This window comes from Argentina silus (genome assembly GCF_951799395.1).
Source record: "Argentina silus genome assembly, chromosome: 13".
NCBI lineage: Eukaryota > Metazoa > Chordata > Actinopteri > Argentiniformes > Argentinidae > Argentina > Argentina silus.
Genome location: NC_139667.1, coordinates 7,540,048 through 7,568,002, shown reverse-complemented (window position 1 = coordinate 7,568,002; position 27,955 = coordinate 7,540,048). Strand labels below are relative to the sequence as shown.

General features: G+C 42.6%; 1 protein-coding gene across 1 annotated transcript in view; it reads left to right on the top strand.

Annotated features, from left to right (window-relative positions):
- Positions 1-27,955, top strand: part of sash1b (SAM and SH3 domain containing 1b) — a gene marked incomplete at its 5' end in the record, with an annotated part of 40,687 nt that overhangs the window by 518 nt on the left and 12,214 nt on the right. The gene's annotated exons all lie outside the window — the stretch shown is intronic.

Below are 27,955 nucleotides of genomic sequence, written 5' to 3'. Positions count from 1 at the left end.
ATGGTTGTTCATACACTGTCACATACAATTTCACACCCTTTCTTTGCAGTTCCAGTGATGATAGTATGTCAAATCTCTTTGATAGTGCTGCCTACCATTAAATCTGCTCTGTCACTCTGAGGATGATCCAACTTGTTGGAGTTCTGTGACTGGCCGAAGATCTTAATGCTTTCATAGAGAAAACAAAATAATTGAAGTGCTTTGGGTTTTGTTATTGTGCTCTGAGGTTAACACAATACTTTAGAGCCCCCCAGATCCTATTTTTGCTGTTATCTGAAGGGACAATTTTCTGCATACTGTGGAGCAGTGTTCCATCCCTATGACAGATGTTAACTCTGGGGACATGCTTACTGATAACATCAATTACAAATGCACTCTGTGTGTGTGTGTGTGTGTGTGTGTGTGTGTGTGTGTGTGTGTGTGTGTGTGTGTGTGTGTGTGTGTGTGTGTGCATGTGTGTGCATGTGTTTGCGTGTGTGCCAGTGTGCATGCAATGCTATAATTTGGTCTCCAAAGAGCAACAAAGCATTTGTTGAGTGGAAGTTAATATTTAGAGTGCGCACACATTCAGCGTGGATGGCATCCATAGCTTGGATGGCATTGGCAAAACTCAAATGTGTCCTATACTTAGCCCAGATGAGGGAGTGACCCAAAAGGGTTGTGGTCAACACTCTGTTTGTGTCAAATAGATGCCATTATTGGATGCTGACATTGATGTTATTGTATATTAAAGGCGAATTGACCCATTCCTACTCAGGGATTATTTATTAAATAAACTGGGATTCAGACCACCAAGATTATTTTATGAAATTTCATGAGATTTATTTATGAAATAAATAATCCCTGGTTCTACTGTAGCTTGGTGGTTATATTCTGAATGAATTACAATACTCTGTCTAGAAATAGAGCCACATTTTAGTACTATGTAGTACTGTACAATTATTTCACTTACTGTACTATCCCCCTTATTCATGTTTTTCTTGTATTTCATTTGTTAAAAAGGGGGGCATTCACAATACCATGTTAAGCATACAGTACCTAATCTAGTTAAACAAAGATATTGAGATATTTGTTTTTATTACACTCATAAAAAACATATTGTTTAAGACCTGAAAGATTAAGTAGCTTTTCTTCAGCTGTCCTATTCATACAGTTTAAATCTACAGGTAGACATCAGTGGGGTATACCATGTGTAACTGAAGGATGGCTCCAATCATGTTCTCAAAGATACTGTAGGGTTTGGCTGGGAATGCTCTAGACGTTGTCCTGTCTCAGTGGATACAAGATAGAGATGTACCTCATTAACAATGAATGAAAATGATCTCCAGAATAGGCGGGCCAGGCATGGTTGTCCAAAATGCCATAGCCTCTCCAGGATCCAAAACTCTGGATTTGTCTTGGACCTCAATAATCTTTCAAACTAATGATAATAAGTTACTATTTCTTATTCCCCAGAAGTACAGATTACATGTAATGCATGCAGTGCTCTTATGGGTGTGTGTGTGTGTGTGTGTGTGTGTGTGTGTGTGTGTGTGTGTGTGTGTGTGTGTGTGTGTGTGTGTGTGTGTGTGTGTGTGTGTGTGTGTGTGTGTGTGTGTGTGTGTTTTAAGATGGTTGTGCATTTGTGCTCAGATTCTCTGCTACTTGTACATAATGTTCATTAAAGATTCAGGGGCCACAAACTGCTAAGTGCAGAGAGGCACTTTGTGACTCACTTCTGTCCTTTAATACATTTGAGCCAATGCAGGCACAGGCATATTGATTTAGTTGTTAGAAATAGTTCTTAGTCTTGAGTTTTTCCCAAGCAGCACATACTGTACTGTTAATCAGCACAATCATTTACTGTGTTTAGGCCTATATGTTTACTTTACAGAAGGTACTAAAATAAGGTGTTTCAAAATAGAGTAGTACATGTTCTTAGTGTTGGCAGTAAATGTTCAAGTAGGCTACAGAGAAGCCACACAATTGGAACTGTCAAAGTCTGTAAACCTTGGTGTTATGTCTGGTAGTTGACCTAGGTGTGAAGACGTTTTTGTTATTGTCACAAAATAAAGATAGCCCTGGAGAAGCAGAGGAAGCCCAAAGAGTAGAGCTCAGAGGTGTTGTTCCACTCGTTGAAAATATATGACTGTCAAGATAACTGTACAGTCAGGCTATATTCCGAGGACATTATTTGCTCTTTTATATCTGCCTGATTTCGAGTGACTCACTAAAACTGGCATTTGGAAAAGGACACCATACAACCAACCAAGATTGATCCATTTCTGGAACAGTGTGTCCTTTCAGGTTCAACAGTTTCACTCCATTAAATTGAATGCAGATACGGTATGTAGGCCAGTCGTGTTTTACCACTAGTGCTTTCTCCAGCCATAGAACAGGATATCTAGAGGCTAAGGGCTGCGTTCAATCATGAATGTTAGCCATGGTAAGGTAAAGCATCATTTCTTCACTGGGAGATGACAAGGCAGCTCTGACAGGTTTGTCACACTGGTCTGACTGGTTTGTCACACTGGTCTTTCAGCTGCCATAGCAGGACTCAGAAGACTTTACATAAAGTTGATGTTATACCTGCTCTACAACTGTGGTAACTCCAGAAACAGTATTATATTAACATGTTGTTACATGGGACAAACAACATTTTGTTGCCTTGCTGGGTGAGATGCCATACAGTATCCATTACTGTAAGTGCGGCCATTTGATGACTTTAACGCCCAGATGTGATGTGTTTTTGTAATGGTACGTTATTGTATGCCACATCTGTTCATAAAAAATTAAAACACATTTGTGTAGCTTGAGTTACAGTTGGATTGAAGGATGTCTAGACAGAAGCTGCTTAATACATCTGACTATGAAGTCAACATAGTCAGGTCTCTCTCTCTCTCTCTCTCTCTCTCTCTCTCTCTCTCTCTCTCTCTCTCTCTCTCTCTCTCTCTCTCTGTGGGACAGGATCAAATCAAATTAGATGTCAGCTTTTTCCTAGAAACAAAATATTTAGGTTTTTTTTGTCTGGAATGCTGCACTATTAACTCCAAACCACTGATTTTGGATCAGTCCTAATTTGATCAAAGAATAATGAATCTGTAATTACCTTTGCCTAATTAATTGCTTCTACCTCTCAGTGTGGGTCCATTCTCACTGGGCACTGTACTTTTTTGCCTGACTATCCTGCATGCATGGCCAGTTTGCCGGGGCTGGCAGGGCCTATTAATCGCTGTTGAAGGGAAAACAATTAATGCGATTAAAGCCGGTGGTAAATGACCTAACTACTGGCGTCTGGAATAGACGTCGTGTTTCACAGGAAATGTAATTAAAGTGGAAGCCACTGTACTTTCTCACAATGAAGTTAATCAATGCAGAAATAGGTTTTTCTCAGGCAAGGCAAGACATTGAGCACCAAGGAATGCCTGCAATAATAGTTTAAGCACAATATAGTCATAATATGATATGTTTGTCTCTGTACAGTTCCTTGTGCCTTTTTGTATTCTCTCTGCTCGATTAGTAGGCCTAATCTCTATGTGCTAGAGGGCAAAGTTGATGTTTTGTGAGAACCCAACAATGTATATAATAAGCTTTTCTGTTTGATTCACATGGAAATATTTGCCTTTGTCATTCAACTGTGAGGCATATGGGAAGTTGTTTGTCACCCAGAACCCCTGGTGGGATGGATTCCCTCTCTCTTGCTGTCAAAACAATGAGCCACACCTCCCCAGAATCCTTTGCTGCTGTGCTGGACTGGAACATTCACAGACTGGGGATGGATTCAAAGCCCTCCAGAAGATTTGCCTGTTTTGCACTCGTTGAGGCTCCCAGGACAAGCAAAGCCAGCAGGCTCCTTTTCACAGAACCTGCCCCAAGAAAAGCCAAGCTGAATGGACCTGACAAACACATAAGCCGCTATAACAGCAGACAGCTGTCTCTGTCTTTGTCATCAGAAAACATAGGATTTAATAGGCAGGGTTTTTTTCTTTAACATGCCTCTGCGCCACAAATGTGATAGCTGCAGCATGATGCAGTCGGAAGAGGTGTACCGCTACGGAATCAGTAGAATGTTTCCACCACCCTTCTAATTATTACAAGCAATATGATTTTTTTAATTGATAAGGAAGCAACAGGCTAAATGTAAGCATGGCTACAGTACAAATCTCTCATGGATTCAAGTACGATGTACCTGGCCTTGTTATAGCCAGAGGGCTGCCATCATAAGGCATCAGTCTGTTCGTGGCCTTAGGTATAGTTATTGTGAGGGGGGGCTGTTTTTGATGTTTCCACATATCAGGCCACCAGTCGATTGGAGAACATCATGGACAGAGAGAGAAATGAAGAAGGCATGCGCTGAAAGCTGAGATGCAATGACAGTCACACTCTACACACAATCTAATCTCCATGAACACCACATGGCGCATAATCTCCAATTACTACATGAACCACAAAATAATTTATTCCCTCTTTTTAGCAGATGCACAGAAACAATTTGCCACCATCACTGTGAGCAGGGGAGTAATTATGAGGTGAATGATAGGATTTATCATCATGTGGACCATTGAATCACATCAGTGACAGTACTGTAGGGTGCTCTGAATATGACCTCTATGCTGACCTGCATTATATTTAACGCAGTATGCTCTGACTAAGATATGCAGTAACCTAATTTGTCTTTGCATATCATATGCTGTATGTCTACTTACATTACAGTACAGTGTGGATTTTGTTAATATATTGTTGGTATAATACAGTCCAGTTCAGTCCAACTGTGATATCGCTGGATTTATTGCCCTGATGGTGTCTGGAGGGCAGAGGCAGTGTTAGGAGAGATTAGGAGATCATGAATATGGAATATGCACTGAATATTAAGCAGGTCCTTTAAATTACCACTTCTGACTTATCGGAGAATCTGCGGATGATGTTAATATAGGTCATATTTTATATATTTATTAACTTCACTACTGTACCAGGGAGCTTATTCTATGCCCCTTCACACAGCCAGGGGTTACAATGATTTCACCCCCTCAATGAGATACACCATAAGCCAATCAACCCCAGCCAAATAAGGCAGTTACTCTAATTCTTTGTGCCAGTGCATATCCCGTTCAAATTTGTCCCACTCTGGGCTTCTATTTCCGAGGTTCCGACTGGTCATGAACGCACCAACACTCACCATAATGCAATGTTGCTTAGTGATCTCTGAAATGTTTATGATTATAGAGAGAGGCTTGCATTATGTAGGCATTGTTCTAAGGAAGACATAATCACTGACCTACATTTGTGCATCTGAGAGAAGGGAGATACTGGTGCAACAGACTAGGGGATAAAGAGAACATGTACCTAGTTTTTAGATCATTGATCCTTTTAGATTTGCCTATGACAAACCAGTCCAGCAAGGACAGACTCTGTCAAATGTACTACTGTTCTATCGATTGTATCATGGGTCTCTTTCTTTCTCTCTTTGAGAGGAGTTGCTCGTAGTTTATTGCTCTGAGTAGTGAAAGTAAATGTAATGACTATGCAGACAATGACATACTATTTTATACAACATTGTATATACTCCCATTATTGAACTCAGTCACTTTCCAGCCTGTTCCCTTCCGTTCCCAATGGAACAATGCTCAGCAGGTCTTTGAACATGGTGCACACCGAATTTAAATCAGTGCCGAACAAAAGCTTCATTTGCCATTTCGCCAGACTCAGGCTATTCATAGGCAATTGAATTGAGAAAGGTTCAATAAGAAGCTGCCTCAGAACTATGGTCTTTGAGCCTATTGAGTTCTGTGGAGTGCTGTTTTTATGTGGCTTTATCTAGCCCAGAGGTGGGACGGCCATGGGATATGTAGTAAATATGTCAGTGGAGAACACAGGGGTGGGAGGGAACATGGTCACCCACCAACAGGTGTGGCTTTATGTTTGTTTTGTGTGTCTCACGACAATTGTATACGTGGTCCGCCTTGTGCCACCTACCTCTTCTTTTCAGTTTCAAGTTTCCCAGCAACAACCTTGCCCACCAGCTGCCAGGGCTCCTGCCGGGCCCCTCTGCTCCTCCCCCTCTCTCTGAGGCTGTGGAGGGTCACAGCCATGCTCTGCGGGATACCTTTCAGCCATGCTACAATAACCTTGGTCACGTTCCACTACTCGCTAACGGAGGCTTTCTACAGAGCTATTTTTATGAGGGTCTGAAATGGGCCATTTTCGCAGTGTTAGTGAGTATTTTCAGTCAATTGAGCAGAGCAGAGCAGATAAGAGGAGAAGTCTCCACAGCCAGAGGCCAGTGGGCAGAGAAAAGCACCACTAGCAGTAGTTTCCACACATTAGGTTTGTTGTCATGTATTTATGTCTCACACACGTATTACAGTACATGATTGGGTTGTTGAATGTTTGAGCACATTTGTTTTATAAGAAGAAATTTAAGTAGGTCAACGTATTTGTAGGGTTAGGGTTGTAGACAAATCCAGCGGAATGATCTGTATTCCCATACAGTATCAGAGTCATGGGGTGTACACAATGTATTGATGTTTTTTCCCCATAGCACCTATTGTCTTTTATATTTCAGTTCCAATGCTATTGTAAAGTGACATTAGTTTTTGGTTTCAGTTCTTGAGCTGATGGTTATTTGTAATGTAATGCACTGAAATTCACAGAGATTGCATTTACTTCATGTGTTACTTACTGCATGTGTCTTCTGTCAGTGCCTTCCAAGCCAAGCCTCTCTCACCATCATCAACACTTTGCGGGTTCTCAAGTAAAGAAAAGGAATACTGTCCATGTTACACATAATAATCATTCGTGTTCTGACTGTGTGTATGTGTGTGTGTGTGTGTGTCTGTGTGTGTGTGTGTGTGTGTGTGTGTGTGTGTGTGTCTGTGTGTCTGTGTGTGTGTGTGTGTGTCTGTGTGTGTGTGTGTGTGTGTGTGTGTGTGTGTGTGTGTGTGTGTGTGTGTGTGTGTGTGTGTGTGTGAAGCGTGAAGGGTCCTACATCATACACCTCCAAAGGAGAACCGGTGTGATGCTGTTACCATGAGTGTATAATTTTGAAGTAGGAATGTGTTACTGTCTCACCCCATGCAAGGAAGAATCAATGGTTATAGCACCCAATATTTCACTGTGCCACTGTTAGCTACAGTCCACTGACGAATGGATTTTGTTCACAGGATGTGTGATTCAGCACTGATGACAGTGCAGTGGAAGTTCTGACCCACTGAGGGCTTGAGTAGGCCTAGCCCCACCACACCGAAACAGAAGCTTAAAGGGATAGTTTACCAAATTACAAAATCACATGTTTGGTTCCTTACCCAGAAAGCAGTCTATGGACAAGGACAGACTGCTGTTTATCTGGGCACTGTCACTGACCGCTAACTGATAGCATTTTAAACCAAAGGAAGTCAATGCACCCTGAATTAGCATGTTCAGTACCGTAAATTTGTTTCTAAACAATATCAGGTGATTGATGAAGTCAACATGTTGAATGCCAATAGCATTTTGTAAAAGTAGCATTCAAGCATAAAGCCTAAATCATCCAATTATACTTGTAATTGCCACTATTTATTAGGGATGGTAAATTGGGGGGGACGGGCGATATTGTCAAGATTAAAGTAGGACTGTGTGGTCTAATGAGATAAAAAATCGATTAACATTATATCATGAACCATACACTGGTATTTGTAATAGAAGTGTATCGTAAAAGAGTCAGAGAAAGTTTTCACCTTGAAAATTCCTGGAATTTTGCAACCCTACTGCTTAGCACTCTCCAGTCCTATTTTAATGCATATCAGGCAGGTAGCGAAATGAATCAAGCAAGCAATGAATTGGTAGATTCAATGATATGCCCAACATTGCCCAAGAGTGTGATGGGTCATGGGAGACATGCTTACAGAAGATGTTATTTTTGGTACCGGAAGTGCTTGTCTGTCCTTTCTGTTCCTTATTAGCTGGATTTCCAACCTTTATTATAAGGGATTGGTTCAAATCACGCTCCAGGGTCAATAAAATGTTCTGGCCTTAACCAGGCCTGACAATATACTGTATGTGAGATATAAGTGTACAACAAAGCATGTCATACCAGGGAGGTGGAGACTTCTATACACGCCAAACAGATGTATGGGACACATGTCACTCTATCGGCTTAAATCTCAGTCGCATCCCATCTGTCTGTCTGACTGGAGGTCAAAGAGATTAGGTTGAGTGTGTTGTTAATGTGACATTTATCCATCCGTGTCAGGGTTAATCTTTATTGCACCCTGCACTCTCAACCTGTGCAGTGGACATTTGGACCTTTGTGTATCACTGTACTCTACTGAGCTCTGTGTCGGATTAATTCATACAGTGTTTGAGTCGCGTATCATCACATCCTCTAGCTATCATATGAAGTGTGTCATATTCATGTGTGTTCAGTGATCAAGCATGTACAAAATGATACATTCTTAAATGACTGACCCTTCTCAGATGCCCTGATAATATGAATACAAGTCATGTAGATACAGTAGCAGGAAGTAAAAGTGTGCATTCCCTCACTTTTGACGAGAAAATCCACAGATTTTTTTTATTTCCCTACAGCCATTCTCAATCTGGTGTCAGGGCAGAGGCCCACCACCAGAGTGGCTCAGTCTGTGCAGGGCAGGGCACTGGGGAGGGCAGGGCACTGGGGAGGGCAGGGTACCGGGGAGGGCAGGGCACTGTGGAGGGCAGGGTACTGGGGAGGGCAGGGCACTGTGGAGGGCAGGGTACTGGGGAGGGCAGGGCACTGTGGAGGGCAGGGCACTGGGGAGGGCAGGGTACTGGGGAGGGCAGGGCACTGGGGAGGGCAGGGTACTGGGGAGGGCAGGGTACTGGGGAGGGCAGGGTACTGGGGAGGGCAGAGCACTGGGGAGGGCAGGGTACTGGGGAGGGCAGGGTACTGGGGAGGGCAGGGCACTGGGGAGGGCAGGGTACAGGGGAGGGCAGGGCACTGTGGAGGGAAGGGTACTGGGGAGGACAGGGTACTGGGGAGGGCAGGGTACTGGGGAGGGCAGGGTACTGGGGAGGGCAGCAAGGCACTACTTTGCTCTCCTGTTGGCTTTCCTCCAGATGTGCAGTCTTACCTTGGATGGATTAGAGTAGGCTGCCTTGGCTGTAGATACGTGCAAGCCCAGCTTTCATACTGGCATATCATCATCGTACTTGTTGCCTCTGGCAACGCATGGCCAATCACATGGCAGAAAGCAAAGGGTCAGACTCCCGTTGTGCATGAAATGCATCAGATTATGACCCACTTTCTCATCTCCTTCCGCTCAGCAGGCGGGAGTGAGGGTCTTCTCTGTTCTCTGTTATGAATTCTATATGACAAGTCATATGACACTATTTAATACAGTACATACAACGGTAATGAACTGTAGGCTAATCTGCACTCCTCCTCGCATGTACCATCCATGAATTCTGCCACAGAAATATGTATTCATGCATTCACTGTAAAACAAATTGAGACGATAGGGTTATCATTTTTTTTACATTGGCCCAATTGTGTTGCAGGCGACTGAAAATGTTTAAGTTTGCATAATGCAAACCAGCCAGCCGTGCGTAATACCATCACTCCCAAGGAATGCAAAAACGTTTCATTAACACTGTGTCATGCTCAGAGGAGCAGCTAATGTTATTCTGTTTGACTTCCCACAACTTCACCTCTGGAGCCTAGACACCATTTAATTATCCCTCAATAGCCCACTCTATGCAATTTGTTCACTCAATTACCCATACTAATAGTAATATATGAGTAGATAGAAAGAGTAGATACCTTGAAAGGATGACTGTTAGCTGGGATATTGAGATCGATGCTCGTAAGGCTGGGGATGCCACGATTCGTTTCACAGGACAAGGGCTCCAGCACAGTGCCTCTGAGTAATGTTTTTCCGATGATGCCCCCCTCATTAAAGATTGACTACTTCTTTTTCTGTGTCACGTATCCAGTACAGTATCCAGTATCCAGTAGAGTGTTTCTCCTGAGAGCACTGATTTTCCCTTTCTCTTTAGTTTACACGCACGCACAGACACACACACACACACACACACACACACACACACACACACACACACACACGCACGCACACGTGTACACACACACACACACACACACACACACACACACACAGAAAGAAACAGTGAAACATTCCATTCATATGTATGTGGTAGTATTCTTATCACAAGCTACAGTGATCAACCAAATCAATTTGCCACAGATTAGACCATGACATCATGTTTGTGTATGTATTGGTTACTTTCCAGTTGTTGGCATAATCATTATAGATTGTAATCTCAAAGTCAATGTTTATTTACAGTATGTGTGTGTTGTGTATGTAAATCCTCAGGCAGTTTTGCCATGATGTACCGTTAGTGAACAGCTGCTCCTCTTTGGCTCCTCTCCTCTCCACTTACCCCCTAATACCCCATACCACACAACAAAGACTCATACATCAGCACTTAAACACTTGATTTGACTCCAGGGACCAGTTGAGAGCACGCTCCCATGCTCTTTCTGCATGTTGAGCCTCTGTGTCTGAGGAGAGGAGGAATAACCTTTACAAAGAAGGAGGACTACACTAGAACACTGCAGAGGACTACACTAGAACACTGCAGAGGACTGCACTAGAACACTGCAGAGGACTACACTAGAACAGTCATTCAAAGCTGACTGCACCCACAGTCTACTGTACACGGTCTACCTCTCAGACCTCTGTTGTCGAGAGAAGCACTGGCATCAGTGCACTGCATTTCTGAATCTATCAACCAAACTATTACCAGCAGAGCTAGTAATCTTTACTACATGTTACTCTGACTACTGGTATTCAGCATCTGTGTTGTTGATGGTAGACTCCTGTAATGAATGTAAACCTACTGTATGTAGTCTATGAGATTTCCCCTGGTTTCTTATCTACAGTTATGAGCTCCCAGGCCACCGATCTCTTACATGTCTCCACCCCTCCATCTTGTAGTTCAGAAAGTGAAAGGGCATTTAGCAACTCTCTGAATAATGGATAACAATGTTACCGCTGTCTCGGAGAGACTGCAAATAAGAAGATCCCTCTCAAAGAGCTTCTGGGGAGCAGGCCTAGCCACTTGGGAGAGCAGATTCGATATCTTGGTAATGGAGGTTCTGGGTATAGTAGTCCTACGGTGACGGAGATAGCAGTTATGGAGTTTGCGGTATCTGGCCAAAAAATGACCCAGTCAGAAAACATTAGGGTCGGTGTTGTTTTTATGGAATGAAAGAATCAGGCCAAAAAGAGTTCTGTACCATGAATAAGTGCATTTTGAATGAAATGGTATCATTAAACATTGATAACTGTCCTTATATATCATTTACAGTAGTAAGCACCCTTCTCTGTACTACAGCCGCAGGGTCTCTAAGGAACTCCTAGCTCAGTCAGTTTTCCCCTGAGAAGCTCTCCATTGATATGTACAGTGACATGTTATTAGCTGATGGATGTGCTTCAAATCAATGTCATTATGCACTACACGTTGGTGCCTTGCATACTTTTGCGAAACTATTGTGTTGCTGTTCTCTCGTTAAGACCATCTCCGCCTATCCAATTCTATGGCTTTTCGTTTTGTGAGCTCTTTAGTTGGTGAATGTATTTGCTCTTCATCAAATGTGTGTGCAACGTGGGGGAGGGCTTAGTGATAGTGTTGTTGTTGCTGTGATTCTCTACAGTGTTGGTGTACTTAGGCTTTTAATCTCTCCTATTCTAAAAAGTCCTATTCTAAATTGCGACCATGGAAGCTCATGTCAGTGGACCGTTAGTGTACCTGTTAACATACAGTATGTTCAACTTCCACAAACATGATCTCCATTCACGTTGCGCCATAAACACTCTATTCCATCCAGTCTCTCTGTAAGAGAATCACGCTATTTTATTTCCTAAAAAATGCTGTAGTCTGATTTGGTTGCGTAACATTTAGAGCCTGCCCCTCTTTCTCAACCCCTTAATTCGTAACACTGTGATCTGCCCTTATGATTTTCACCATCCAAGCTAATGTGTAATGAAGAAGAAAATAGCGTTGTTTTATTTGCTGCCCCAGCAGCCACCTGTGTTCTCTGCATCTGATCTCTCTAACCTCTCACACTGTTGTTGTCAGATACGTTGGTGGTTCTCCCCATGCGGCAGTAGCAGCATATGGAGGGCGGTATTGTGCCAGGAGCACAGATGGACAGACACACAGGGTATGGATGTCACCAACATCCTCCAGAGTGCTGGGGATGTTTATGCGCTACATCCACTTGACCTCTGCTACTTAAGGCCAGAGTGGGCCAGGCATAATGTAGCTGCCTTAATCCTGCTACTGTACTCCCTCGCTGCCAACTGTAGCAGGGGGGATGTAGCCGCACAATGAGCGTACTGTACTGTACACCACGTCGTATTAGTCAATATCTCTCCTCCTCTGTTGAAAATATACCTTTTTTTTTCACTATTATGCACAGCCTCATCCTGTTCTATTTTGTATCATCATGCACATGACCATGTTCGGAGAGTAAAGTTGGTGTGTCACTTTTGACTGTCTTGAATGTCAGTTGTGGAACACACGATCCAGATAGAATATCATTAGGTTGACTGTTATCTGTTGCCATTTTCATTTACGACAACTCTAAAATCCTTTTAGATTATAGAGGTCATACAGGATTATATATATATAGAGGTCAATTTAAATCCTTTTTAATAATGGCACTGTGTTCCATCCAGTCACCTCTGTCTGCGTCCTAGTCTCCGTCCCTCCATGTGTGTGGCTTTCTTAGGGGTGCTGGTTACCGTGCCTTCACAGCTCATTAGTTATTGATGGGGAATACACCCCCGCTAATGGGACGTACCACTATTTCTATTATTAATGCTGTAATTGACAGCCGCCGTCCCCTGTTCCCAAAGGTTCAGCCACATTTACATTTGTTTGACATTGCTTACCCCACCTTATCGACAGCTTCAGACAGGAAAGTGCGAGTGAAATAACAAATGTTTGGCAGCTCCTGTGTTGCCGTATGATAAATCAAAAAATCATTAGAACAAGCGTTTGTGATGTCGGACACCAGTGAATTAGTTATGATGATGGTCGAAACAACGATGATGATGGTGGTGATGATGATGGCTGAGAATCTTTAAACGGTGCTCATGATTATTGCGTGTGACTTGTCCATCTGGCTTCAGCTTAAATTAGCTTATGAGCAGTAGAAACACTTATTGCCTGAAGTACTTTATCACACCACCACAAATCAAGAAGTAGAGCTCAAGCTCTACTCATCATATCAGAGGACTGGTTTGAGATCAGCTACTTGCTGTGATGGGTGTGACATGTTCCATTAATGTGGCACAATTTGGATGTGCATGTTGAATCACTGAATGTAAACATTGCAGAATGTTGCAGAAAGCTATAGAACTGCATGAACACAGCAAAGCTAGGATATCAGAGCCAATTCATATTATTTTACTTATCTATGGTAATTTTTGGGTATTATTTCTATGCATAAGATTGGTTACAAATACAGAGTTATCATGTTGCCTTTATATCACGCGGCTTGACATAAACCAATCATAGGGAATGGGAGTAGGGTGCAAGCTGAGCCCTTTTCATTTCCTTTCTCAAAATTGGGGTCAGAACAATAATCATAGTAACAACCTCAATACTGTCGGGACATTTTCAATCCGCACTAACCTGTAACCTCTCAATTATGCAACGGCACACAGGGGATTGAAGAAGCCTATTGAAACATGATTTGGGAGTCTAACTGGGTCACTGATTATTTGCATCCGTGTCTAAGCCTGGAAACCAATTTATCTCTTACAGATGCTAGAAATCCAATGATAGATCCTAAAATGCGGGGGGGGGGGGGGGGGGGTCGGTCCGTACACTGATACGCTGTGTGTGTCACTGAAGCACACTGTACTGCTCCACAGCGGTGCACTGTGGGTAGTCATTAGCTCAGTGACAGGGGGGAAGTGGGGGGTGTGTGTAACAGGTCGGGGCTGGCAGACTGACGGGGCTTGTGCTATGACCACTGTCGCCGGGAGCAGTGTTCTAGACTGACCGTGCTGGCTGCAATCTCAGGGAGTCGTCTGGCTGGACGTGACAGCTTCTGTCGCCAGCCAGCGCTGCCTGCGGTTCACCTTTGCATCAGGGGCTTAAGGGGTTGGAGCCCCCTGCGGCACACTCAGTGTAATTACCGCAGATGAGCAGACAAACTCCATATGGCACAATGAGGCCGGTGTGCCAGGGCTCCTGCCACATCTTCTGGCTCCTCTCTGGGCTGACTCACCTGTGTGAGTGCCTGCAGCCAGTTGCATTCTGATTGGAAGGTCATTGTAGTCATGCCAGGAGGGTATAAAAGGTCTAGAGGTCATGTGTTCACAGAGTAAATGCAGACTGACTCATATTTTTGTTTTGGTTTGAGGTGCACATTGAAAGACCCACTATGACAGTCATCCAATTAGACAGGTTCCTTCTTGCGGGTAGTTTCCTAAATATCATCAAATAATTAGGGTGCTCTTAGCTGGACATGTTGTTGGTTGGAATTTAAATTTCAAGGTTTTGGGGGACAGAATACAACCATATGTTGTATGTGTTTACTATATTGGTAATCATCAGAATTTGACCCTCCAAGGACACTACAAAGATCATTAGGAAAACATTCATCAAATCAGTACACATGCTATCATTACACAACTAGACATAAGCATTGTAAACTTGTCAGTTGCCAAACAACTGTAGCCAATCAGGGCTGGGTTTATCTAGTGCAGGATGAATATGTTTATATACTATCCTAATTTTGGTGACAATATGCAGTACTGTATCAAATGCATATTACTGTCCTAAACAAGTAGTATGCCTTTGAAGCGATATATAGTATATACTATAGCATATAGTAGATTATAGATATAGTACATAGATTTGTACGGGAACTATCAATTAATCTAGGTACTACTGGTTATGCACATACACGTTCTATCAGCATCAATGGCAGTTGATACTTTTGAATCCTTCCTGTTGCATGTAATTGGCTGAAAAAAACAATGGGTTCTGGTGATGAAATGTAAGCAGCCAATGAAAAACATGATTGTTCCCACAGTTTTTAAACACTTTTCTGAGTAGGTTTATCGTCTCACTCTATCAGAGAAGGGACTCCCGATGAGGTGTATATCAAAACACCCTAGTAGAGAGGACTCCCGATGAGGTGTATATCAAAACACCCTAGTAGAGGGGACTCCCGATGAGGTGTATATCAAAACACCCTAGTAGAGGGGACTCCCGATGAGGTGTATATCAAAACACCCTAGTAGAGGGGACTCCCGATGAGGTGTATATCAAAAACCTCTAGTAGAGCAGGGACTCCTGATGAGGAGTGTATCAAAATATCATTGAGTGTTTGGAAACTTCAGAGTTTCGAAACACCATGGTATGGATGCTCAAACACCTCTAGATTTGAGTTTTTAATCTCTTAGAGGTGCTTCACAACTCTCGATTTATTTGGTGTAACAACACACCATGTCATGTTTCAAAGCATCTCATGATTTCATACATTCTAGTCTCACTAAGTCAGACTCTCCATTTAATCGAAAACTCTTTCAGCTAACTCCATGTTTTCATTTTGTGCAATGCATGCACATCGATTTGTAAACTATAGCATGGGCAGGTGAGGAGGGTCATTGTGTGCACTGTGCAATTCAGGTGGAGCCTACAGCAAAAGGTTTCGAGGGGAGTGGACTTATAATTTCAGACAGCACTATTTACCTATTGCGCCCCCAGAATCTCAATGGAGATGGAGAGATTCTGGGATCCAAGATTATATATAGTACATCCTAAAACATGTCTCAAAACCTTCACAAAAATACACTTCAGTACTTTGTGTATGGTCTGCAAACACCAGCGAAAGAAAGGTTTTGAATGCTTTAAATTGGTGCCAGCTCAGTTCCCATCGGTTTTTGGGTTAAGCACACTTTAATTCAACAGTGTGGAGCGTTGTTGTTTTTCATACTCATGTTGGAGTGGCTTTTCTCTCCGCAGTCTGCTTCACTCACTGGCCCACATTCACAATGATTAATATTCATGATACTCTATCCAGGATAGAGTCTATCCAGCCTAATGTGACGTATCAGTAATGTATTGGTGTGCCTTGTCTGAATACATTTCAGTTGTGTGTCCATTTCATAATGGAGCCATATACAGTATGACAGTACGGTATCTTAGTGGAACTCAGTAAGGCCATGGCTATGGAAAAGAACTAGGTCTATGCCATATTATGGTTGAGTGGGTCTAGCTGGGTTCAACAGAGGCTAGGGTTTCAAAGTAAAACATGGCTTGAATCTATTTTGTATGAGATATATAGTTCCCATATGTATTTATTTATTCCTTCCAGAAAACATTTTTGGTTTACAGCACCTTGGTGGGACTTATTATTGCCTTTTGTTCTGCAGTCACTCTCTCCACCTTTAGAGTCGGGGGAAATAAAGCCTTGACTTAAGTGTCCTGTATATCCAATGACATTTAATATTTTGTTGAAATGTGCAGTAGCACAGACCTGACCTTAAAGATGTTTTGACACATTTGTTATTTCTTAAGTTATCGAAAGCATACTTTTACATTTACATTACAGGAAAATGTTGTATTTCAGAAAGAGTTTGGAACATATATAGTAAAACAGTGTAAAGCACTGTAGGCATGTAGAATTCTTCCTCTAACAAAACAATAAACCGTGAATATACAGAAAGCCCAGAAGAGGCGAACAGTGAGAGATGTCTGACCCATTGACATTTAGCTTGTAGCTTTTTAAAGTTCCTCTCACTAGATTCATCCTTGCAGAAACATTGATTCGAAGTGAAAGACGTTAGATGGAGGAGACTCAGACAGACACACAGATGCAGACATGGTTGAGAGGACGTGCTGTACAGGATGAGAGAGAGATTTCAACACAGGTTTTGCCATTCATCTCAACAAAAATAAAAATCCTCTGTAATAGCGATTGGCCTTATAGGAGAAAGTGGTTTTGTTTAAATGATTTATGACATGAGATTATCAATAATTTGGGAAATCACAATTCTTAAATCTTAAATGGATGCAACTCAATCCTAATATGATAGTAGTGTTTCATACTGTGAGAACAAGAAGATTTTTGATGTTTCCAGGATACTTAAACAATAGAATGGCAGTGACAGGACATTGTTAAACAGGGGTGCTGTGAGCTGAAGACTCATCAGTGTCATTCCCTCTCCCCCTTAAGCACCACCATCATATCATCACAGCCTGGAGAGCACTTAACTGGCTATGTTGAGTGGTGACAGAGACACCTTTAAGGCAGAACATTGGCGTTAACACTGAAGGTCAAATGACTCTATGGGTTAGATAGTGTTATGATTGCCTCTGTGAGGCGTATTATGTGAGGTTTATCTTAACCCGTGCCAGACTTTTAGCATTAGCAATTTATATTAGCAGTGAATGATGTGCTTACTAATTAATGGCACTGGTTTGACTTTGTGTGTGTGTGTGTGTGTGTGTGTGTGTGTGTGTGTGTGTGTGTGTGTGTGTGTGTGTCAGCCTCAGCATCTTCTGCTAAACGAATCCCAAATGTACGCATGTTTCAATGCGTCTGGGTCACACAATGACTGCAGTCTTTTCCTTTGTTTTTGTTCAAGAGATAAGACGGAGTCGGCAGCCGTGCTCATGTGGAGGGTGCACTTGGGTGGTTTGAGATGTCACCTCCAGAATCATCCTCCTGCACTGCGAGACAGGCATGTCTATCAGCAGGATGAATGTCTGTTGGAGAGTACTCCCTCTCACCTCTGTGTTTACATTCATTTCTGCACCGAATAATTGTTCTGCTACCTTTTAATTTGATCCACAACATCACTGTGAGCATTTGAGTGGAAAGAATCAAAGAAACACAGCTGTGGCCATTGAAAAACAGTCATTTCCAGTTTAGCGACCATTGGACTGGATCCTAATTTTTCTTCTCTTTACCTAATTCTCCCTTAGGATGAAATTATGAAGCCTGGCCAGAAGCCTATTATTTTGGTTTCATAAGATCTGATCTTTTGCCCATGGATATTATCCTCAAAAAACAAACATTTTGTAACAATAGGGGCATCTCTTTGAATGGTCGAGTAGCACCGAGGAGGTTTTGCTAAGGGCTAATTGCATTGAAGGCTATATATACTATAGTGCAGTATTGAATACTATAAGTGCAGTATTGAATACTATAGTGCAGTATTGAATACTATAGTGCAGGAGTACAACTGTCCAACAGACGTCACAATCACGTCTTGCTGTGATGTTCAGTGACCTTTTATCCAAAGATGTCACATAACTTTACCACTGAATGAAGTAGATGCTTAGAACCCGATGGCCATCTTTATCGTTCCAACCTAATGTCCATCCAGCTTTAATGGTACCCAACAGCATGTACACTGCAAACCTATGTTCCACTTCACTTATGCAAAGAAAAAGTTTCACAAGCGTTCATGGCTGCCAATTTCATCTGTACTGTGGATATCCAATATGGCCTTCTATAGAGTTGTGTCCTATTAAGAGCTGATCAGTTTGGACGGGATTCATGTGTTTGAGCATCTGTGAATGCGTTGAGGTTTCTTGGTCGTTTCAGTGAGATATGCGTACAACACCTGCTCTCAAGTCCTCTTTGGGAGCAGTTGAGCTGCTTTGTGCCCGTGTCTGTCTCATTCCTATGCACTCTTCCCTCAGAATTACCCAATCACATTCTTAGTCCTCTCACTCAAATAGGTGTATGTGTTTTTCATATTTGTGTGCTCATTTATTATGACTATGAAACCTGTATCCAAATCTATAATAGGCCTTTTTCTCCTGCCTTGGTTGTATCAGCCAGTCAGCATTAAAAAGGAAGCCGACCCGTGGATGTTCTAGTGATAGCTCAGACAGGGAGGCAGAGAGGAAATGCCGAATATGCATTTCTGAGAGAAATAAGAGGAAGCTGGCTGACAGGTATAGTATTGAGCTGTCCCTGCAGGATGCCCACAGCAAATAAATCCTCAGTTTCCTCTTGTAATCTGGTGGTGCTGTAAAGCTGTTGGGGTTTCACATCTGTGCTCCTGCATGATTTCCTACCCAGCCATGGAGGGAGAGCCAGTGAGCTGAAGCCAAATACCCCCGCCAGAGAGAGGATGTCTCTCTGGCAGCTGATAGGGTACTCAGTTTCCCTTTTAATTAAGCTCGGAGCTCCTCTTTCCCGTCTCTTATCTCTCTGTTACCCGGCCATGACCCGTCTCTCCGACCGACCGACCGACTGACTCACAATATATCACATTAAGAGTCCTCTCTAAATTTAGAATTCATGCTTCAGATCTCACTTCGTATTATGTTGTTTCCTAATGGAACGGACCGATTGTACTTTTGATTGTACTTCAAAGTGATATAAACTGACAGCAGTGAAGAGATGAAGAGATTCGAGGACAAGATGGGGAGAGAGAGATTGGAAAAAAAGTGAAAAGAGAGAAATGGAAGGAAAAGTATAAAGGGGAGGAAGGGGAGGTAAAGACAAAGAGTGAGTGAGGAGGTAGCATTGGACGACAGGATAGAGCATGAGGACAAACGGGCTGGACTGAGGTAATAGAGGTATCAATCAGGGATGCAATCTGTGGAGCTGCACAACGGGCTGAAGATGAGAGTGATCGAGGGAGAGGGGCACTGCAACCAGAGATAAAAAGGACAGGATTTATCTCTGGCTGACTGCAGTAAATTGATGTGCACTCAATAGCTTCTTTTGGGATTTGAAATAAGAGGCCGAGAGCATTTCTCACGGTGAAATCGAAAAGGAGTGCATTCGCATGACAAAGACGTCAGATCGGATGTTAAGTCCCCTACCCTAACCCTCACACCCGCTCTAGAATTACCCTTCTGAGAGATGCTTGCCATGGGCAATTATACGTTTCATTTTCCAATTCTATAGTCTATAGTAATTCTGTAATACTCACTTTAAAAAATATTTCGAGACATACAAATGATAACAATGGAATGTTACATTATATGGAATGCTTTTCATCAGGAGAATATCATCCTTCAGGGACTTCAGTCTTGTAGGTTTTTTTTTAGAGCCATTACATTGTGTTTAATGTGGAAGTCTTTGGATCGTTTATAATTCATGCCCCTAATCATTGAATTTTTCATCAGCAATTCCATCCACTTGAATTATTTTTGGTTTAAGCATTCTGTATTATTCAGTTCAGATTATATTTTTATAATCTTGTCATTCCGATTCTCAAGAAAAACCTTGAAAACCATAGTAAATGTAAGATGTAAATGTACATGTACATTGAGAACTCACTCCCAGGTTCAAATACCCCAACCCGTGCCATCAAATTGCTAGGTTTTTGGTGGCATAGCTGGTTTCCATCGGGTGTTTAGGAGACTGCAGTTTTTTAGGTATTGTCCAAAAAATATCTTATATGTGTGAACCAGGACACGCAATTGGGAATGCGTGCCATCGTGTATACTGTTCTGTATGTACACGATTTAATTAGAAGACTGTGTTGGTTAAAACCAAACATTAGTCACCGACACAGTAGACAAGCCTGATATCGACTGAAAAATCTATCAGATTCATGATTCATGATGCATATTCAATCACTCTGACAGCATTTTCAATATATATACCATGAGTATGACTGAGTGTGCTCATTGCTAATGTGCTGTTCAATATCTAGAAAGTAGCTTAGAATGTAATATCTGTTTATGATACTGTATTTCTGTGAAATTGTATTTTGGAGTGTGATTGCTCTTGGCTAGAGCAATAAAGAGGTAGTGCTGGTGATGTTTGTGTTTGATATCTGTCTGAGCTTTGTGAGGAGACTGGTTCACTATACTCAATGAATGTTTAGCAGGAACATATCAGGATGTTTAGCTGGCAGCGAAGAGAAGATCATACTGTATCAAACTCAGAATGTAACATCTCCCCTCTGTCCCGTCCCTGCCTTTATTGTTTAACCATGTTTACCGTCACTCTGGATTCCCATGCAATTCTTATGACGCAAGAGCATGTTTGGCTTTAGTGCTCTGCAGTCAGTAATGGATGTAGCCGTGGAACATGTCCTTGGAAGGACGGAGGAGGAGAGAGACAGGCTGAGAGTTGGTCCGCTGTAGAAGTAAATGAAGCAAGACAGGAGACTGTGTTGTCAGCTACGTTGGGATGTCTATCTGAGCTTGTGGTTGTCGAAGAGGCAAGTGTAATCAGTGAACAAGTCTCCAGAAATGTTTAAGTACATCAGCGGGGTGTTAAAAGTCAGTGTTCTGAAAAATTAGGGGGAAAGCCAAGCCCTAAATTGGAGTGTTACCCGTAGAACCCTAGAGAGACTGTGTCTGAGCTTGGACCAAGAAGCAGATTATGAGAGGATTGTAATAGTCTATCACACAACCAATGTAAGGGAGCAAATTCACAATTAGTTTCACATTAGGGTCAATTGTGGGAAGCAATTTTTTATGATGGTTTATTTAGGTGGATTGACAAGGACAAGGAAAGGACAAAGAAAGGGGAAATTCAAGCATGGAAGGGGATGAATACGTTGATGTGATCCCATTCATTGGTTACCTCTGTAGGGGGAAGCGTAGTTACTTTCTCCTCATTTCCAATTGGCATCACAGCAGGTCTCCAATCATTGCCTGCTTGGTGCCGTGCACACACACACACACACACACACACACACACACACACACACACACACACACACACACACACACACACACACACACACACACACAGTGGGAAAATCAAAGTCTTTCTCAATTTTCACACTGAATGACCTCATTCAGGAGTGTCATAATCTGTCATACAGTTGTACATGATTGACAGCTGGCCCTGATAGAAGGTGTGCTTGTGAAGATGTTGTGGCTGGGTGATAGTGAGTAGCACGACACATTCCAAAATGCTGTGAATTGGCCAGCCATATACTCTATCTCAGGGGACTGTAGTGCAGTGACACGTAGGTAATTACTAGAGCAGGGAGGTAGATGAAATTATTTCAGCACCTCTGAATTAAACATGCTGCACGGCCTGGGAACAATCCACAGGCGTCTCCACAGCACAAAGGAAAAATAACCCCATCTCTCCATGATGGCTTAAGCTTGTCAGTGTCGTTCCTGAATAAATACTACTAAAATTAGACTAGCTACATTATTTTGCAGTATGTCTTCAGTGGTTGAACACAGGTTGTCATTCAGTGTAACTGCGGTCCTTTTTAAACACTTTTTAACCTTTAAGTTCTATTGTGTTTGTGTATCTTTTGAAGAAGTTACACTCCATTATAAATTGATGACCACCCGCTGTGGGGCGTTGTATTGTGGTTCACTGGTTCACCCTCTCCTTTGAGAAACACCTCCCAGAAATGTGTGGCTCATGCACAATGTATCAGTTCGACATGTTTGTCTCTCTGCTGATACTGTATGCATTAATGAGAAGGTGTACTAATGTGTGTCTCTTGTGTTATGATGCTTGCCTACTGTCAATATAGTTTCTCTTTGATGAGAGAGGGGGGAAGAGGGAGGTGGGAAGAGGGAGGTGGGAAGAGGGAGGTGGGAAGAGGGACGCGTTCTTATATGCAGTGTATGTGTCTCTAACTGACAGCATGCCACAGAGTGGCGCCTCTCATCAGCCCCATGCCTCATTTGGGACTTGTCAGAATCCACTTAGCAGTGAGGCTCGGCTGGTTAAGCTCTTCAACTGGTCCCTCTGGGGGATCGCCTAGCCAGCTCTGTCTCTAGGAAAGCAAAGCTCCCTGGCTCCCCGACACACAAATGGTTAACAGGACTGTTGAGCACTTTCAATTTACGTCTTTCTCGCTCCTTTTGAAATAGTTCTTTTTTTTTCTTCAGATTTGATATTCTCATTCTCAACATACTCAGATCAGAGCAGATGTGGATCACAAAGTGTGTCCCTTTAGATTAACTGTTACAGGTCAACCATATTTTGATGTGGTCCAATTCATCTCTGCTCCAACACACATCTATAGTACTCCTGAGCAGGAAATAGACTTTAAACAAGACTCAAATCACAGATCCAACCTACAGTAGCAGATCACAGTAGCCATCCTTGGGACTAGCCTTACCATATACAAGACAAACAAAAATACAAAAATACCTTGATTTATTGTGTATCTTTCAAAGACAGACAAAGAGACAGACAGACAGACAGACAGACAGACAGACAGACAGACAGACAGACAGACAGACAGACAGACAGACAGTGAACGAGCGAAGCTCAGATCAACACAGACCTGCCAGGTCAGAGCAGATGAGGTCAGGTGAGCGGAGCTGGCTTGGAGACATTAGACGCCCGTCCATCCCCAGTCCCCCTGTGCATTAAGGTGACGGCCAGCCCGCCGCTGCGTTAGCGAGGCGGAAAACTGCCCTTTCTGGCACTAGCTGCCATGCCATGCCCTCTAGTCCTGTGTGAAGCACAAAGCACTCTCCACCTCCCATCTGCCTTGCTGTATAATCTCCATTCTCTGCCACTGATCTGATGGCATTGTAGTCCTGCCGAAGTACTGTGAATAGTGGTTTTAAGATTAGACTCAGACAGTGGAGTGAAGATTAGATTTTCCCACCACTAATCTCACAGCTATACTATAGAAGCAGTCAAAGATCACAGATATCCAGCTTCCATTGGTTGATTTCAAAATTAGAATTATTAAGTCCTGGTGGGAAGCGCATCATAATACCTAATCTTACTATCATGTGGTAATGTTGTAATGAACAGCGAGTGTGTTCTATAGTATTCTCCAAAACAGGGAAATAAACTTAAATTGCATTATGTTGATTAGATGTAGCCTACAATACTGTAGATGTTTGATTTTTCAAGATGTTTCCTGATGTCTTGGATAGTATGTTTTTTTTTTTCATAAGACAAGACTGACAAGAAGATATCACTTAGCTCTCCCTGCCGCAAAGATGAGGAGTGAATAAAGTTGCCTTTTGCTGCCCCCTGCTGGTGGCTAATGAGCTATTGAGCTTACATTTACATTTATGGCATTTAGCAGACGCCTTTATCCAAAGTGACTTACAACAAATACATTGAACATACAATAACATCTCTTCATTCTTAATTTAATTACATAATTACAGAAAAGGAACAGTAAAGCTCTCATATACAATACATGGAATGTACACATTCCCATTTCAAAATATGTCTCCATGGTATGGCTTCAAGTGACTCCCCTGGAATATGTTACTGCTCCCCACATATTTCTTGCCACGTTGCCGGTCCTAAATCGAAAAAGCTGGTGTTTCTGGGAATTAGCTGAGAGATTTAAGGCTGCATGAGAAAAATCACTCATCAAAAGCAAAATGCTTGATCAGGTTCGCTGGTGTACAAAGGACAGGCCTAAGACAGCATGAACCTAGCCTGGGTCCTGGTCCATATGCTTTAGCCAACTCCTATGACTATCGTTGGCATGTCATAATAAATCATATACAGTGCCCTGCGTAAGTAATGGGACAGTGAAGCACCTCCTCCTCCTCCGGCTTGAGCTGAATGATCATCCCTGAACCTGAATCCCCTTTTATGCTGTTACTTTTTACAAATGTTGCCCTATGCACTTGGAGTATCACATATTTGTGGTCAAATAGTCTAACTTGTAATGCTGAACCAGTTTTGTGTGCTTACAGCTTGTGAAACGTTGGGGGTACATGTGCTGTATTCTCTCTGTTTATCTCTCCTCCTATCCTACTGTCTCACTCACTTTCTGTCTCTCTCACCCTCTCTCTGTATCACACACACACACACACATACACACAGACACACATCCACACACCCACACACACACACATCCACACACCCACATCCACACACCCACATACCCACACACACACACACACCCACACATCCACACACCCACACCCACACACCCACACATCCACACACACACACACACACCCACACATCCACACACCCACACACACACACACACACACACACACACACATACTAAATTAAACACACATACTAAAACCCAACAGAGGTGGTTTATTTGAGCTAGTGACTCAGCTAATCCCAGTGAGGTGCAGCTGGAGCAGAAAGCCCCACCCTTCCACCAGCTTTAGCGTCATCTGTGGTTGTCCCCCTGGCAAACTCGAGTCTGATTTATGTGTGCTGGACACTCCTCCTCTGTGAGTTAAGCGTGCATTGTTCTCCACTGAGTGCACTGAGGAAAGTTTGAATAAGTAGCCTGCTGCCATTCCAGCTGTGTAGCGCAACTGGAGGACATATAGGCATCTTGTTGCCAACTCGTGGTGAGTGTAAAATGCAAACTCTTCCCTTACTCTAAATTGAAACATACGTCAACTATTGCTGTTTGTTTTGTGTTTGTACTGTATGTTGAGGGGAACTTTTTGTTTCATAAAGGCTTGCCTTGTTTCATATGATATATGACCAAAGTAACAGGATATGCTCCTGAGTATTGTTGGATTTAGTGGTTTGCTGTAGGTTCCATACAACGTTTTTAAAACCCCTCAGACAGAAGAAGTTCTTTGGCTACAACATGTCAATAGCATGCATTGTGATTTCTCCCTCACCCCATACATGAAAGCATGTTGACATCGGAATTGCTGTTGTGCTTTGTCTGTGGGTCCTTGCTCTGATCTTTCTTTTTTATTTTCTTTCTTTTCTATTCAACAAAGCTTAGATGTCTCAGTCCTTCACTCAAAGGCTGTGTTGATACATGCTACAAAGGGATATGAAGCGTGGGTGTTCCACAGATTGACTGTCTGCTGCATTGTCAATAATTGACCGGAATTAATATGAAATTCGGTGACCTGTATATAACAACTCTGGTCAGCACACCAATGGTTTTTGATTTATGATTGGAGACATTGGATGATCTTTATTTCTCTCCTGTATGCTCCTCATAAAGCTCAGACATCAGTCTCATCATAGCTCTGTGTGTGTGTGTGTGTGTGTGTGTGTGTGTGTGTGTGTGTGTGTGCGTGCGTGCGTGTGTGTGTGTGTGTGTGTGTTTTAGAGCAGCCCCAGTCAAAAGATGGACTGAGAGGGGCACCACCAGGAGGGGTCAGGTGAGGCTTTCACTGTGGCATTGCCCCTTAAAGCAAAGACAGATGACCTGTGAAAGCCCCCAGCAGATACTCTGGCCTTAGGGCATGAGAGCTCTTTGTCTGCTCTGAGATGCTCGATTTCCAATCATTGTCAGGATGTAATGTGACAGCGCCCTCTCCTTTTCAGGCCTCGTATCAGACATGACATGTTCTAGGGTTGCCTCAGTCACTCTGGCTACACTGCTGTGGAGAGCATGCATTTTAAGTACGCCACGATGTCTGAGAGGCATTAGACTGTCGTAGCTGGAGGAATGACCCATTTTATTGTATCTGTGATGAGAAATGGAACTGTATGGTCATTCATATTCATAATAGCATGTAACAAGACATGTAGCCTACATAGAATTAGCAGCTATTAACAGTTGTTTTGAACAGGCACGCATGTACCATGCCTAACAAGCAGTCAGGGCGATGAAATATCATGTGGTCGTATCACAATAGGCTGTTTATTGGAACTAGGGGAGCTCTGGGCTTAGGGCCTGGATGTGGCTCTACACAGTGTTGTGCTTCTCAGTTGGCCACAGCCTCAGTTCACTACTAGTGAAAAGCAGCCGGATTTCAGGCAGTCTTTGACCCCAAGGCATGTCATTTAACAAATGAATGGCCTTCTCTTCTTGACAGTTGAGCCAGTCACAGAGTATCTTACCATGAGACAAGTGAGCCTACAGTGTCACAACAGAGGGCTGTCTGGGACAGACACATTTGCGTACACACAGGGAGTGCTATGACGGGCACATAACATTGCTGGTTTTTAGGGCATATGAATAACAAAGTGGCCACTTTTCATTTGGAGGCATTACACAACAAGGCAGTGTTTCTTTTGTAATGAAGTATTCATTCTCAGTGGTTTGATTGCCCAAAACGTTACGGTTATGTAATCAGCAGTATTTTGGCATTAACTACTGTCTCATCCTGTAAGTTGCTCCGACTGCTGTATCTACAGCAGATCCTGAGGACTGGCTTTAGTGGTACAGTATACGTCAGGCATACTCACTGTTGCATCACCTACATGGGTTTTTAAAAGCACACACAACAAATTGACTGTTTGTTGACAGATTTGCATTCATCTGACTGTTTACAGAGCTACTGTACAGTAGACAGATATAGTGACAATGTACAGTACTGTAGATAGACACAAAGTACTTGTTTTATTCATTTTGTAACACATATGTTTATTGTTTGATGTACAATGATTAATATGTGAACGGGTATGATGACAGTGGTGTATTTCTCAAAATGAGAGAAAATTTGTATTATTGCCAAATCATGTCAGCATCTGGCAAACTGTAACCTTGACGATGTATTAACGAGGAAAGTTCCAATCTGAGATATGAAACAACAGCATTCATATGATACTGTATATGAAAACTACAGTCCAAAGCAGTCCCCTAGGCTTGCAAATATAATGCAAATATACAGTAAAATATTAAATAAAAAAAAAAATACAAACAAGTATACTGTATAATGTAAATCAAATATGAAGAAGAAAAGGACATCATGGTCAAGAACAGCTCTTATAAATAGTTTCAGCAATACTGCAAATTATAAAGTACTTTTTCTTCTGGCCACACAACAAAGGGCACATAACTTCAGGCAACACAATACAAGGAAGCCTCTGTGGGGTTAGATGTTGAGGTCTTGGTTTCTGCCAGGGAAAAGGCACCTCTCTTCCTGGTGATTTATGGTACACTGAACTGCGGTATCTCAAGTTTAGCCCTGTTGACTCTAGCAGCTGCGTCACACGGCCCCCCCTCCCCATCCTCCTTCCTTGTTCCCAGAAGTCTCAGCTGAAGAGACCTGAGGAGTGTGTAGGGGTCATGGGTCACTAGGGAGAGGGAGGGGATGGGAACAGTAGCTCAAAGATACATACACCATGGGTCTGGCTGCTGCTGGT